The following is a 15,230-nucleotide window of genomic DNA, read 5'->3' as shown; positions in this document are numbered from 1 at the left end:
CTTCATCATTTTAAAACAATAACAAAAAGAAAACATGTTTGCTTTTTTCATATCTATTAAAATTTAAAAGAGGAAAAAAAAGTGAAAAAGCCAACGGCACGCAGTGTTCCTAAGTGGTCTCCCTCCCAAGTAGTGACTGCGCTCGACGCTGCTTAACTTCGCTTATCGGACGAGAACCGGTGTATTCAGCGTGACATGGCCGTTGCCGAGAGTGCTAGTTAATAATTTGAATTTAATTAACTTTCATCATTTTAAAACAATAACAAAAAGAAGATATGTTTGCTTTTTTCATATCTGGTGGAATTTGAAAGAGGAAACAAAAGTGAAAAAGCAAACGGCACGCAGTATTCCCAAGTACTGACTGCGCTCGACGCTGCTAACGTCGGCGATCGGACGAGAACCGGTGTTCTCAGCGTGATATGGCCGTTGCCGAGAGTGCTAGATAATAATTCGAATTTAAATTAAGTGAGACAAATTAACCTTCATCTTTTTCAAACAATAACAAAAAGAAAATATGTTTGCTTTTTTCATATCTATTGGAATTTAAAAGAGGAAAAAAAAGTGAATAAGCTAACGGCACGCAGTGTTCCTAAGTGGTCGCCCTCCCAAGTACTGACTGCGCTCGACGCTGCTTAACTTTGGTTATCGGACGAGAACCGGTGAATTCAGCGTGATATGGCCGTTGCCAAGAGCTACGACATTGAGCTACGACAAACAAGGGCCGAGATATTAAGCAAAATGTTCGCCAACTTTGGTATCGTCTCACTTATTTTTATTATGTTACTTATGATTTTTGCACTAAACTTTGGAGGCTCATAACTCTTGTTCTACAAGAGATACTGGGATCTCCTTTGGAAATGTTATAGTACTCTTTGCTCCCCATACAAGGATACTTTAAACTTGAGGCTACCTCAATATCGTCGTCAACTTATTTTTGTCTCACTTATAGTTAGAAGGTTACTTTTGATTTTTGAAAATAAACTTTGCAGGCTCGTAACTCTGGTTCTACCAGAGATACGGGGATGTAAATAATGTGACCTTGACACAAATGTTCGGATAATTATAAAGGTCTTTGCATGTTCCAAGCAAAAAAAAAACTTCGCGGTTTCGAACCTGTGGCCTTCCGGGAGTGAGGCGGATGCGATAACGGCTACACTAAAGATATGTTATTATTTTTAATCGAAGGAACAGGGTCAAGTAATTAAGCAATACGTGAACAAACAAACCCCTCCATAGAAAATGCATTAGACTATACTTTGCAAGGCCCATAACTCTGTGTCTACTAGAGATACCGGGATGTCCTTAGGATATGTTATAGTCCAATTTGTCATTCATCTAACCATACTAAAAACTTTGGGCTACGACAAACAGGGGCCGAGTACTTAAGCGAAACGTAAAGAAACAAACCCCCTCCATAGGAAATGAGTTAGACTATACTTTGCAGGCTCGTAACTCTGTTTCCACTGGAGATACGGGGATGTCCTTTGAGTATGTTATATTGCAATTTGTCTTCCATCTAACCATACTAAAAACATTGAGCTACGACAAACAGGGGCCGAGTAATTAAGCTAAACGTAAACAAACAACCCGTCCTTAGGAAATGCATTAGACTATACTTTGCAGGCCCATAACTCTGTGTCTACTAGAGATACGGGGATATCCTTAGGATATGTTATAGTCCAAATTGTCACCCATCTAACCATACTAAAAACATTGAGCTACGACAAACAAGGGCCGAGATATTAAGCAAAATGTTCGTCAACTTTGGTATCGTCTCACTTATTTTTATTATGTTACTTATGATTTTTGCACTAAACTTTGGAGGCTCATAACTCTTGTTCTACAAGAGATACTGGGATCTCCTTTGGAAATGTTATAGTACTCTTTGCTCCCCATACCAGGATACTTTAAACTTGAGGCTACCTCAATATCGTCGTCAACTTATTTTTTGTCTCACTTATTGTTAGAAGGTTACTTTTGATTTTTGAAAATAAACTTTGCAGGCTCGTAACTCTGGTTCTACCAGAGATACGGGGATGTAAATAATGTGACCTTGACACAAATGTTCGGATAATTATAAAGGTCTTTGCACGTTCCAAGCAAAAAGAAAAAACTTCGCGGTTTCGAACCTGTGGCCTTCCGGGAGTGAGGCGGATGCGATAACGGCTACACTAAAGATATGTTATTATTTTTAATCGAAGGAACAGGGTCAAGTAATTAAGCAATACGTGAACAAACAAACCCCTCCATAGAAAATGCATTAGACTATACTTTGCAAGGCCCATAACTCTGTGTCTACTAGAGATACCGGGATGTCCTTAGGATATGTTATAGTCCAATTTGTCATTCATCTAACCATACTCAGAAATTAAATGGTTGTCAGGTGTTGTGGAAAAACTTTGGCTTTCTACGTTACATTTGAGACCCCACAACACCTCTCCCGGGTGGGCTCGAACCACCAACCTTTCGATTAACAGCTGAACGCGCTAACCATTGCGCCACGGAATCCCAAAAGTTAAATGCTCGTCAGGTATTGTGTAAAAACCTTGACTTTTTACGTCACATCTGAGACCTCACAACACCGCTCCCGGATGGGCTCGAACCACCAACCTATTGGTTAACAGCCGAACGCGCTAACCATTGCGCCACGGAAGCACAAAAGTTAAATACTCGTCAGGTATTGTGTAAAAACCTTGACATCTTACGTCACATCTGAGACCTCACAACACCGCTCCCGGATGGGCTCGAACCACCAACCTATTGGTTAACAGCCGAACGCGCTAACCATTGCGCCACGGAAGCCCAAAAGTTTAATGCTCGTCAGGTATTGTGTAAAAACCTTGACTTTTTACGTCACATCTGAGACCTCACAACACTGCTCCCGGATGGGCTCGAACCACCAACCTATTGGTTAACAGCCGAACGCGCTAAACATTGCGCCACGGAAGCCCAAAAGTTAAATGCTCGTCAGGTATTGTGCAAAAACTTTGGCTTTCTACGTTACATTTGAGATCACACAACACCGCTCCCGGATGGGCTCGAACCACCAACCTATTGGTTAACAGCCGAACGCGCTAACCATTGAGCCACGGAAGCCCAAAAATTCAATGTTCGTCAGGTATTGTGAAAAACTCTGACATTTTACGTTACATCTGAGACCTCACAACACCGCATCCCGGATGGGCTCGAACCACAAACCTATTGGTTAACAGCCGAACGCGCTAATCATTGAGCCACGGAAGCCCAGAAATTAAATGGTTGTCACGTATTGTGGAAAAGTTTTGACTTTTTACGCTACATCTGAGACCCCACAACACCTCTCCCGGGTGGGCTCGAACCACCAACCTCGCGATTTACAGCTGAACGCGCTAACCATTGCGCCACGGAAGCCCAAAAATTCAATGTTCGACAGGTATTGTGGAAAAACTCTGACATTTTATGTTACACTTGAGACGTCACAACACCGCTCCCGGGAGAGCTCAAACCACCAGTCTTTTGAATAGCAGCTGAACGCGCTAACCATTGCGCCACGGAAGCCCAAAAATTAAATGGTCGTCAGGTATTGTGGAAAAACTTTGGCTTTCTACGTTACATTTGAGATCACACGTAGCTTTAATTCAAGCAATGTAACGATATTCATTCAAAAAACTGTTAAAATTCAATTTTCAATAAGAAATCGTATTCACGGATTTTGTGTCTTGAAGAAGAAAAACCTGCGATTTTTTCGGTACTTTTTTGAATGAATTTTTTTCTGGAGAAATTTTTGAGCGAATTCAGCTTAATTCCCTATAAAACACTCATTGAAAGTGATTTCATCTCGATTGAACAATAATTAAAAATTTACCTCGAATTTTAATAACATTTTCAAAATCGACGTTTCACGGCCAAAGAAGCATACTTTGAGTATTTCTTCACTATTTTCAAATATGTTCACTGAAAGCATTATTTTTATACTTTTTGCTTTAATACAAGCAAATGTAACGATATTCAATCAAAAAACTGTTAAAATTAAATTTTTCAATAAGAAATCGTTGTCACGGATTTTGTATCTTGAAGAAGAAAAACATGCGATTTTTTCGGTACTTTTTTGAATGCATTTTTTTCAGGAGAAATTTTTGACCGAATTCAGCTTAATTCCCTATAAAACACTCATTAAAAGTGATTTCATCTCGATTGAACAATAAATGAAAATGTACCTCGATTTTTAATAACATTTTCAAAATCGACGTAACTCGGCCTAAGAAAAACATTTTGAGTATTTGTTCACTGTTTTCAAATATAACCACTGAAACCATTATTTTTGTAATTTTTGCGTTAATTCAAGCAAATGTAACGATTTTCATTCAACAAACTGTTAAAATTCAATTTTAAATAAGAAATCGTTGTCACGGATATTGTATCTTGAAGAAAAAAAACATGCGATTTTTTCGGTACACTTTTGAATGCATTTTTTTTTGGAGAAATGTTTGACCGAATTCAGCTTAATTCCCTATAAAACACTCTTTGAAAGTGATTTCATCTCGATTGAACAATAAATAAAAATGTACCTCGATTTTTAATAACATTTTCAAAATCGACGTTTCACGGCCAAAGAAGCATATTTTGAGTATTTCTTCACTATTTTCAAAAATAACCACTGAAACCATTATTTTTATACTTTTTGCTTTAATTCAAGCAAATGTAACGATATTCATTCAACAAACTGTTAAAATTCAATTTTAAATAAGAAATCGTTGTCACGGATTTTGTATCTTGAAGAAAAAAAACATGCGATTTTTTCGGTGCTTTTTTGAATGCATTTTTTTCTGGAGAAATTTTTGACCGAATTCAGCTTAATTCCCTATAAAACACTCAATAAGAGTGATTTCATCTCGATTGAACAATAATAAAAATGTACCTCGATTTTTAATAACATTTTCAAAATCGACGTAACTCGGCCTAAGAAAAACATTTTGAGTATTTGTTCACTATTTACAAATATATTCACTGAAACCATTATTTTTATACTTTTTGCTTTAATTCAAGCAATGTAACGATATTCATTCAAAAAACTGTTAAAATTCAATTTTCAATAAGAAATCGTTGTCACGGATTTTGTATCTTGAAGAAGAAAAACATGCGATTTTTTTCGGTACTTTTTTGAATGCATTTTTTTCTGGAGAAATTTTTGACCGAATTCAGCTTAATTCCCTATAAAACACTCATTGAAAGTGATTTCATCTCGATTGACCAATAATTAAAAATTTACCTCGATTTTTAATAACATTTTCAAAATCGACGTTTCACGGCCAAAGAAGCATACTTTGAGTATTTCTTCACTATTTTCAAATATATTCATTGAAACCATTATTTTTATACTTTTTGCTTTAATTCAAGCAATGTAACGATATTCATTCAAAAAACTGTTAAAATTCAATTTTCAATAAGAAATCGTATTCACGGATTTTGTGTCTTGAAGAAGAAAAACCTGCGATTTTTTCGGTACTTTTTTGAATGAATTTTTTTCTGGAGAAATTTTTGAGCGAATTCAGCTTAATTCCCTATAAAACACTCATTGAAAGTGATTTCATCTCGATTGAACAATAATTAAAAATTTACCTCGAATTTTAATAACATTTTCAAAATCAACGTTTCACGGCCAAAGAAGCATACTTTGAGTATTTCTTCACTATTTTCAAATATGTTCACTGAAAGCATTATTTTTATACTTTTTGCTTTAATTCAAGCAAATGTAACGATATTCAATCAAAAAACTGTTAAAATTAAATTTTTCAATAAGAAATCGTTGTCACGGATTTTGTATCTTGAAGAAGAAAGACATGCGATTTTTTCGGTACTTTTTTGAATGCATTTTTTTCAGGAGAAATTTTTGACCGAATTCAGCTTAATTCCCTATAAAACACTCATTAAAAGTGATTTCATCTCGATTGAACAATAAATGAAAATGTACCTCGATTTTTAATAACATTTTCAAAATCGACGTAACTAGGCCTAAGAAAAACATTTTGAGTATTTGTTCACTGTTTTCAAATATAACCACTGAAACCATTATTTTTGTAATTTTTGCGTTAATTCAAGCAAATGTAACGATATTCATTCAACAAACTGTTAAAATTCAATTTTAAATAAGAAATCGTTGTCACGGATATTGTATCTTGAAGAAAAAAAACATGCGATTTTTTCGGTACACTTTTGAATGCATTTTTTTTTGGAGAAATGTTTGACCGAATTCAGCTTAATTCCCTATAAAACACTCTTTGAAAGTGATTTCATCTCGATTGAACAATAAATAAAAATGTACCTCGATTTTTAATAACATTTTCAAAATCGACGTTTCACGGCCAAAGAAGCATATTTTGAGTATTTCTTCACTATTTTCAAAAATAACCACTGAAACCATTATTTTTATACTTTTTGCTTTAATTCAAGCAAATGTAACGATATTCATTCAAAAAACTGTTAAAATTCAATTTTCAATAAGAAATCGTATTCACGGATTTTGTGTCTTGAAGAAGAAAAACCTGCAATTTTTTCGGTACTTTTTTGAATGAATTTTTTTCTGGAGAAATTTTTGACCGAATTCAGCTTAATTCCCTATAAAACACTCATTTAAAGTGATTTCATCTCGTTTGAACAATAAATAAAAATGTACCTCGATTTTTAATAACATTTTCAAAATCGACGTAACTCGGCCTAAGAAAAACATTTTGAGTATTTGTTCACTGTTTTCAAATATAACCACTGAAACCATTATTTTTGTAATTTTTGCGTTAATTCAAGCAAATGTAACGATATTCAATCAAAAAACTGTTAAAATTAAATTTTTCAATAAGAAATCGTTGTCACGGATTATGTATCTTGAAGAAGAAAAACATGCGATTTTTTCGGTACTTTTTTGAATGCATTTTTTTCAGGAGAAATGTTTGACCGAATTCAGCTTAATTCCCTATAAAACACTCATTAAAAGTGATTTCATCTCGATTGAACAATAAATGAAAATGTACCTCGATTTTTAATAACATTTTCAAAATCGACGTAACTCGGCCTAAGAAAAACATTTTGAGTATTTGTTCACTGTTTTCAAATATAACCACTGAAACCATTATTTTTGTAATTTTTGCGTTAATTCAAGCAAATGTAACGATATTCAATCAAAAAACTGTTAAAATTAAAATTTTCAATAAGAAATCGTTGTCACGGATTTTGTATCTTGAAGAAGAAAAACATGCGATTTTTTCGGTACTTTTTTGAATGCATTTTTTTCAGGAGAAATTTTTGACCGAATTCAGCTTAATTCCCTATAAAACACTCATTAAAAGTGATTTCATCTCGATTGAACAATAAATGAAAATGTACCTCGATTTTTAATAACATTTTCAAAATCGACGTAACTCGGCCTAAGAAAAACATTTTGAGTATTTGTTCACTGTTTTCAAATATAACCACTGAAACCATTATTTTTGTAATTTTTGCGTTAATTCAAGCAAATGTAACGATATTCAATCAAAAAACTGTTAAAATTAAATTTTTCAATAAGAAATCGTTGTCACGGATTTTGTATCTTGAAGAAGAAAAACATGCGATTTTTTCGGTACTTTTTTGAATGCATTTTTTTCAGAAGTTTTTGACCGAATTCAGCTTAATTCCCTATAAAACACTCATTAAAAGTGATTTCATCTCGATTGAACAATAAATAAAAATGTACCTCGATTTTTAATAACATTTTCAAAATCGACGTTTCACGGCCAAAGAAGCATATTTTGAGTATTTCTTCACTATTTTCAAAAATAACCATTGAAACCATTATTTTTATACTTTTTGCTTTAATTCAAGCAAATGTAACGATATTCAATCAAAAAACTGTTAAAATTAAATTTTTCAATAAGAAATCGTTGTCACGGATTTTGTATCTTGAAGAAGAAAAACATGCGATTTTTTCGGTACTTTTTTGAATGCATTTCTTTCAGGAGAAATTTTTGACCGAATTCAGCTTAATTCCCTATAAAACACTCATTAAAAGTGATTTCATCTCGATTGAACAATAAATGAAAATGTACCTCGATTTTTAATAACATTTTCAAAATCGACGTAACTCGGCCTAAGAAAAACATTTTGAGTATTTGTTCACTGTTTTCAAATATAACCACTGAAACCATTATTTTTGTAATTTTTGCGTTAATTCAAGCAAATGTAACGATATTCATTCAAAAAACTGTTAAAATTCAATTTTCAATAAGAAATCGTATTCACGGATTTTGTGTCTTGAAGAAGAAAAACCTGCGATTTTTTTGGTACTTTTTTGAATGAATTTTTTTCTGGAGAAATTTTTGACCGAATTCAGCTTAATTCCCTATAAAACACTCATTTAAAGTGATTTCATCTCGATTGAACAATAAATAAAAATGTACCTCGATTTTTAATAACATTTTCAAAATCGACGATTCACGGCCAAAGAAGCATACTTTGAGTATTTCTTCACTCTTTTCAAAAATAACCATTGAAACCATTATTTTTATACTTTTTGCTTTAATTCAAGCAAATGTAACGATATTCAATCAAAAAACTGTTAAAATTAAATTTTTCAATAAGAAATCGTTGTCACGGATTTTGTATCTTGAAGAAGAAAAACATGCGATTTTTTCGGTACTTTTTTGAATGCATTTCTTTCAGGAGAAATTTTTGACCGAATTCAGCTTAATTCCCTATAAAACACTCATTTAAAGTGATTTCATCTCGATTGAACAATAAATAAAAATGTACCTCGATTTTTAATAACATTTTCAAAATCGACGTAACTCGGCCTAAGAAAAACATTTTGAGTATTTGTTCACTGTTTTCAAATATAACCACTGAAACCATTATTTTTGTAATTTTTGCGTTAATTCAAGCAAATGTAACGATATTCAATCAAAAAACTGTTAAAATTAAATTTTTCAATAAGAAATCGTTGTCACGGATTATGTATCTTGAAGAAGAAAAACATGCGATTTTTTCGGTACTTTTTTGAATGCATTTTTTTCAGGAGAAATTTTTGACCGAATTCAGCTTAATTCCCTATAAAACACTCATTAAAAGTGATTTCATCTCGATTGAACAATAAATAAAAATGTACCTCGATTTTTAATAACATTTTCAAAATCGACGTTTCACGGCCAAAGAAGCATACTTTGAGTATTTCTTCACTCTTTTCAAATATGTTCACTGAAAGCATTATTTTTATACTTTTTGCTTTAATTCAAGCAAATGTAACGATATTCAATCAAAAAACTGTTAAAATTAAATTTTTCAATAAGAAATCGTTGTCACGGATTTTGTATCTTGAAGAAGAAAAACATGAGATTTTTCGGTACTTTTTTGAATGCATTTTTTTCAGGAGAAATGTTTGACCGAATTCAGCTTAATTCCCTATAAAACACTCATTAAAAGTGATTTCATCTCGATTGAACAATAAATGAAAATGTACCTCGATTTTTAATAACATTTTCAAAATCGACGTAACTCGGCCTAAGAAAAACATTTTGAGTATTTGTTCACTGTTTTCAAATATAACCACTGAAACCATTATTTTTGTAATTTTTGCGTTAATTCAAGCAAATGTAACGATATTCAATCAAAAAACTGTTAAAATTAAATTTTTCAATAAGAAATCGTTGTCACGGATTTTGTATCTTGAAGAAGAAAAACATGCGATTTTTTCGGTACTTTTTTGAATGCATTTTTTTTAGGAGAAATTTTTGACCGAATTCAGCTTAATTCCCTATAAAACACTCATTAAAAGTGATTTCATCTCGATTGAACAATAAATAAAAATGTACCTCGATTTTTAATAACATTTTCAAAATCGACGTTTCACGGCCAAAGAAGCATATTTTGAGTATTTCTTCACTATTTTCAAAAATAACCATTGAAACCATTATTTTTATACTTTTTGCTTTAATTCAAGCAAATGTAACGATATTCATTCAAAAAACTGTTAAAATTCAATTTTCAATAAGAAATCGTATTCACGGATTTTGTGTCTTGAAGAAGAAAAACAAGCGATTTTTTCGGTACTTTTTTGAATGAATTTTTTTCTGGAGAAATTTTTGACCGAATTCAGCTTAATTCCCTATAAAACACTCATTAAAAGTGATTTCATCACGATTGAACAATAAATGAAAATGTACCTCGATTTTTAATAACATTTTCAAAATCGACGTAACTCGGCCTAAGAAAAACATTTTGAGTATTTGTTCACTGTTTTCAAATATAACCACTGAAACCATTATTTTTGTAATTTTTGCGTTAATTCAAGCAAATGTAACGATATTCAATCAACAAACTGTTAAAATTCAATTTTCAATAAGAAATCGTTGTCACGGATTTTGTATCTTGAAGAAGAAAAACATGCGATTTTTTCGGTACTTTTTTGAATGCATTTTTTTCAGGAGAAATTTTTGACCGAATTCAGCTTAATTCCCTATAAAACACTCATTAAAAGTGATTTCATCTCGATTGAACAATAAATAAAAATGTACCTCGATTTTTAATAACATTTTCAAAATCGACGTTTCACGGCCAAAGAAGCATACTTTGAGTATTTCTTCACTATTTTCAAAAATAACCATTGAAACCATTATTTTTATACTTTTTGCTTTAATTCAAGCAAATGTAACGATATTCAATCAAAAAACTGTTAAAATTAAATTTTTCAATAAGAAATCGTTGTCACGGATTTTGTATCTTGAAGAAGAAAAACATGAGATTTTTTCGGTACTTTTTTGAATGCATTTTTTTCAGGAGAAATTTTTGACCGAATTCAGCTTAATTCCCTATAAAACACTCATTAAAAGTGATTTCATCTCGATTGAACAATAAATGAAAATGTACCTCGATTTTTAATAACATTTTCAAAATCGACGTAACTCGGCCTAAGAAAAACATTTTGAGTATTTGTTCACTGTTTTCAAATATAACCACTGAAACCATTATTTTTGTAATTTTTGCGTTAATTCAAGCAAATGTAACGATATTCAATCAAAAAACTGTTAAAATTAAATTTTTCAATAAGAAATCGTTGTCACGGATTTTGTATCTTGAAGAAGAAAAACATGCGATTTTTTCGGTACTTTTTTGAATGCATTTTTTTCAGGAGAAATTTTTGACCGAATTCAGCTTAATTCCCTATAAAACACTCATTAAAAGTGATTTCATCTCGATTGAACAATAAATAAAAATGTACCTCGATTTTTAATAACATTTTCAAAATCGACGTTTCACGGCCAAAGAAGCATATTTTGAGTATTTCTTCACTATTTTCAAAAATAACCACTGAAACCATTATTTTTATACTTTTTGCTTTAATTCAAGCAAATGTAACGATATTCATTCAAAAAACTTTTAAAATTCAATTTTCAATAAGAAATCGTATTCACGGATTTTGTGTCTTGAAGAAGAAAAACATGCGATTTTTTCGGTACTTTTTTGAATGCATTTTTTTCAGGAGAAATTTTTGACCGAATTCTGCTTAATTCCCTATAAAACACTCATTAAAAGTGATTTCATCTCGATTGAACAATAAATAAAAATGTACCTCGATTTTTAATAACATTTTCAAAATCGACGTTTCACGGCCAAAGAAGCATACTTTGAGTATTTCTTCACTCTTTTCAAATATGTTCACTGAAAGCATTATTTTTATACTTTTTGCTTTAATTCAAGAAAATGTAACGATATTCAATCAAAAAACTGTTAAAATTAAATTTTTCAATAAGAAATCGTTGTCACGGATTTTGTATCTTGAAGAAGAAAAACATGAGATTTTTTCGGTACTTTTTTGAATGCATTTTTTTCAGGAGAAATTTTTGACCGAATTCAGCTTAATTCCCTATAAAACACTCATTAAAAGTGATTTCATCTCGATTGAACAATAAATGAAAATGTACCTCGATTTTTAATAACATTTTCAAAATCGACGTAACTCGGCCTAAGAAAAACATTTTGAGTATTTGTTCACTGTTTTCAAATATAACCACTGAAACCATTATTTTTGTAATTTTTGCGTTAATTCAAGCAAATGTAACGATATTCAATCAAAAAACTGTTAAAATTAAATTTTTCAATAAGAAATCGTTGTCACGGATTTTGTATCTTGAAGAAGAAAAACATGCGATTTTTTCGGTACTTTTTTGAATGCATTTTTTTCAGGAGAAATTTTTGACCGAATTCAGCTTAATTCCCTATAAAACACTCATTAAAAGTGATTTCATCTCGATTGAACAATAAATAAAAATGTACCTCGATTTTTAATAACATTTTCAAAATGACGTTTCACGGCCAAAGAAGCATACTTTGAGTATTTCTTCACTCTTTTCAAATATGTTCACTGAAAGCATTATTTTTATACTTTTTGCTTTAATTCAAGCAAATGTAACGATATTCAATCAAAAAACTGTTAAAATTAAATTTTTCAATAAGAAATCGTTGTCACGGATTTTGTATCTTGAAGAAGAAAAACATGAGATTTTTTCGGTACTTTTTTGAATGCATTTTTTTCAGGAGAAATTTTTGACCGAATTCAGCTTAATTCCCTATAAAACACTCATTAAAAGTGATTTCATCTCGATTGAACAATAAATGAAAATGTACCTCGATTTTTAATAACATTTTCAAAATCGACGTAACTCGGCCTAAGAAAAACATTTTGAGTATTTGTTCACTGTTTTCAAATATAACCACTGAAACCATTATTTTTGTAATTTTTGCGTTAATTCAAGCAAATGTAACGATATTCAATCAAAAAACTGTTAAAATTAAATTTTTCAATAAGAAATCGTTGTCACGGATTTTGTATCTTGAAGAAGAAAAACATGCGATTTTTTCGGTACTTTTTTGAATGCATTTTTTTCAGGAGAAATTTTTGACCGAATTCAGCTTAATTCCCTATAAAACACTCATTAAAAGTGATTTCATCTCGATTGAGCAATAAATAAAAATGTACCTCGATTTTTAATAACATTTTCAAAATCGACGTTTCACGGCCAAAGAAGCATATTTTGAGTATTTCTTCACTATTTTCAAAAATAACCACTGAAACCATTATTTTTATACTTTTTGCTTTAATTCAAGCAAATGTAACGATATTCATTCAAAAAACTGTTAAAATTCAATTTTCAATAAGAAATCGTATTCACGGATTTTGTGTCTTGAAGAAGAAAAACCTGCGATTTTTTCGGTACTTTTTTGAATGAATTTTTTTCTGGAGAAATTTTTGACCGAATTCAGCTTAATTCCCTATAAAACACTCATTTAAAGTGATTTCATCTCGATTGAACAATAAATAAAAATGTACCTCGATTTTTAATAACATTTTCAAAATCGACGTTTCACGGCCAAAGAAGCATACTTTGAGTATTTCTTCACTCTTTTCAAATATGTTCACTGAAAGCATTATTTTTATACTTTTTGCTTTAATTCAAGCAAATGTAACGATATTCAATCAAAAAACTGTTAAAATTAAATTTTTCAATAAGAAATCGTTGTCACGGATTTTGTATCTTGAAGAAGAAAAACATGAGATTTTTTCGGTACTTTTTTGAATGCATTTTTTTCAGGAGAAATTTTTGACCGAATTCAGCTTAATTCCCTATAAAACACTCATTAAAAGTGATTTCATCTCGATTGAACAATAAATAAAAATGTACCTCGATTTTTAATAACATTTTCAAAATCGACGTTTCACGGCCAAAGAAGCATACTTTGAGTATTTCTTCACTCTTTTCAAATATGTTCACTGAAAGCATTATTTTTATACTTTTTGCTTTAATTCAAGCAAATGTAACGATATTCAATCAAAAAACTGTTAAAATTAAATTTTTCAATAAGAAATCGTTGTCACGGATTTTGTATCTTGAAGAAGAAAAACATGCGATTTTTTCGGTACTTTTTTGAATGCATTTTTTTCAGGAGAAATTTTTGACCGAATTCAGCTTAATTCCCTATAAAACACTCATTAAAAGTGATTTCATCTCGATTGAACAATAAATGAAAATGTACCTCGATTTTTAATAACATTTTCAAAATCGACGTAACTCGGCCTAAGAAAAACATTTTGAGTATTTGTTCACTGTTTTCAAATATAACCACTGAAACCATTATTTTTGTAATTTTTGCGTTAATTCAAGCAAATGTAACGATATTCATTCAAAAAACTGTTAAAATTCAATTTTCAATAAGAAATCGTATTCACGGATTTTGTGTCTTGAAGAAGAAAAACCTGCGATTTTTTTGGTACTTTTTTGAATGAATTTTTTTCTGGAGAAATTTTTGACCGAATTCAGCTTAATTCCCTATAAAACACTCATTAAAAGTGATTTCATCTCGATTGAACAATAAATGAAAATGTACCTCGATTTTTAATAACATTTTCAAAATCGACGTAACTCGGCCTAAGAAAAACATTTTGAGTATTTGTTCACTGTTTTCAAATATAACCACTGAAACCATTATTTTTGTAATTTTTGCGTTAATTCAAGCAAATGTAACGATATTCAATCAAAAAACTGTTAAAATTAAATTTTTCAATAAGAAATCGTTGTCACGGATTTTGTATCTTGAAGAAGAAAAACATGCGATTTTTTCGGTACTTTTTTGAATGCATTTTTTTCAGAAGTTTTTGACCGAATTCAGCTTAATTCCCTATAAAACACTCATTAAAAGTGATTTCATCTCGATTGAACAATAAATAAAAATGTACCTCGATTTTTAATAACATTTTCAAAATCGACGTTTCACGGCCAAAGAAGCATATTTTGAGTATTTCTTCACTATTTTCAAAAATAACCATTGAAACCATTATTTTTATACTTTTTGCTTTAATTCAAGCAAATGTAACGATATTCAATCAAAAAACTGTTAAAATTAAATTTTTCAATAAGAAATCGTTGTCACGGATTTTGTATCTTGAAGAAGAAAAACATGCGATTTTTTCGGTACTTTTTTGAATGCATTTCTTTCAGGAGAAATTTTTGACCGAATTCAGCTTAATTCCCTATAAAACACTCATTAAAAGTGATTTCATCTCGATTGAACAATAAATGAAAATGTACCTCGATTTTTAATAACATTTTCAAAATCGACGTAACTCGGCCTAAGAAAAACATTTTGAGTATTTGTTCACTGTTTTCAAATATAACCACTGAAACCATTATTTTTGTAATTTTTGCGTTAATTCAAGCAAATGTAACGATATT

The 15,230-nt window shown here is 30.9% G+C and overlaps 2 pseudogenes; both read right to left on the bottom strand.

The window, feature by feature from the left end:
* Positions 1 to 88: 88 nt before the first annotated feature.
* On the bottom strand, positions 89 to 207 carry LOC149650037 (5S ribosomal RNA; annotated as a pseudogene).
* Positions 208 to 568: 361 nt separating this feature from the next.
* On the bottom strand, positions 569 to 687 carry LOC149650036 (5S ribosomal RNA; annotated as a pseudogene).
* Between the last annotated feature and the right edge of the window lie 14,543 nt (positions 688 to 15,230).

The sequence above is a fragment of the Phalangium opilio genome, unplaced genomic scaffold, assembly GCF_054372755.1.
Source record: "Phalangium opilio isolate 3A_F unplaced genomic scaffold, DU_Popi_V2 ptg000087l_1, whole genome shotgun sequence".
NCBI lineage: Eukaryota > Metazoa > Arthropoda > Arachnida > Opiliones > Phalangiidae > Phalangium > Phalangium opilio.
Note: the sequence above shows the minus strand (reverse complement) of the source record. Positions and strands in the feature narration are given on the sequence as shown.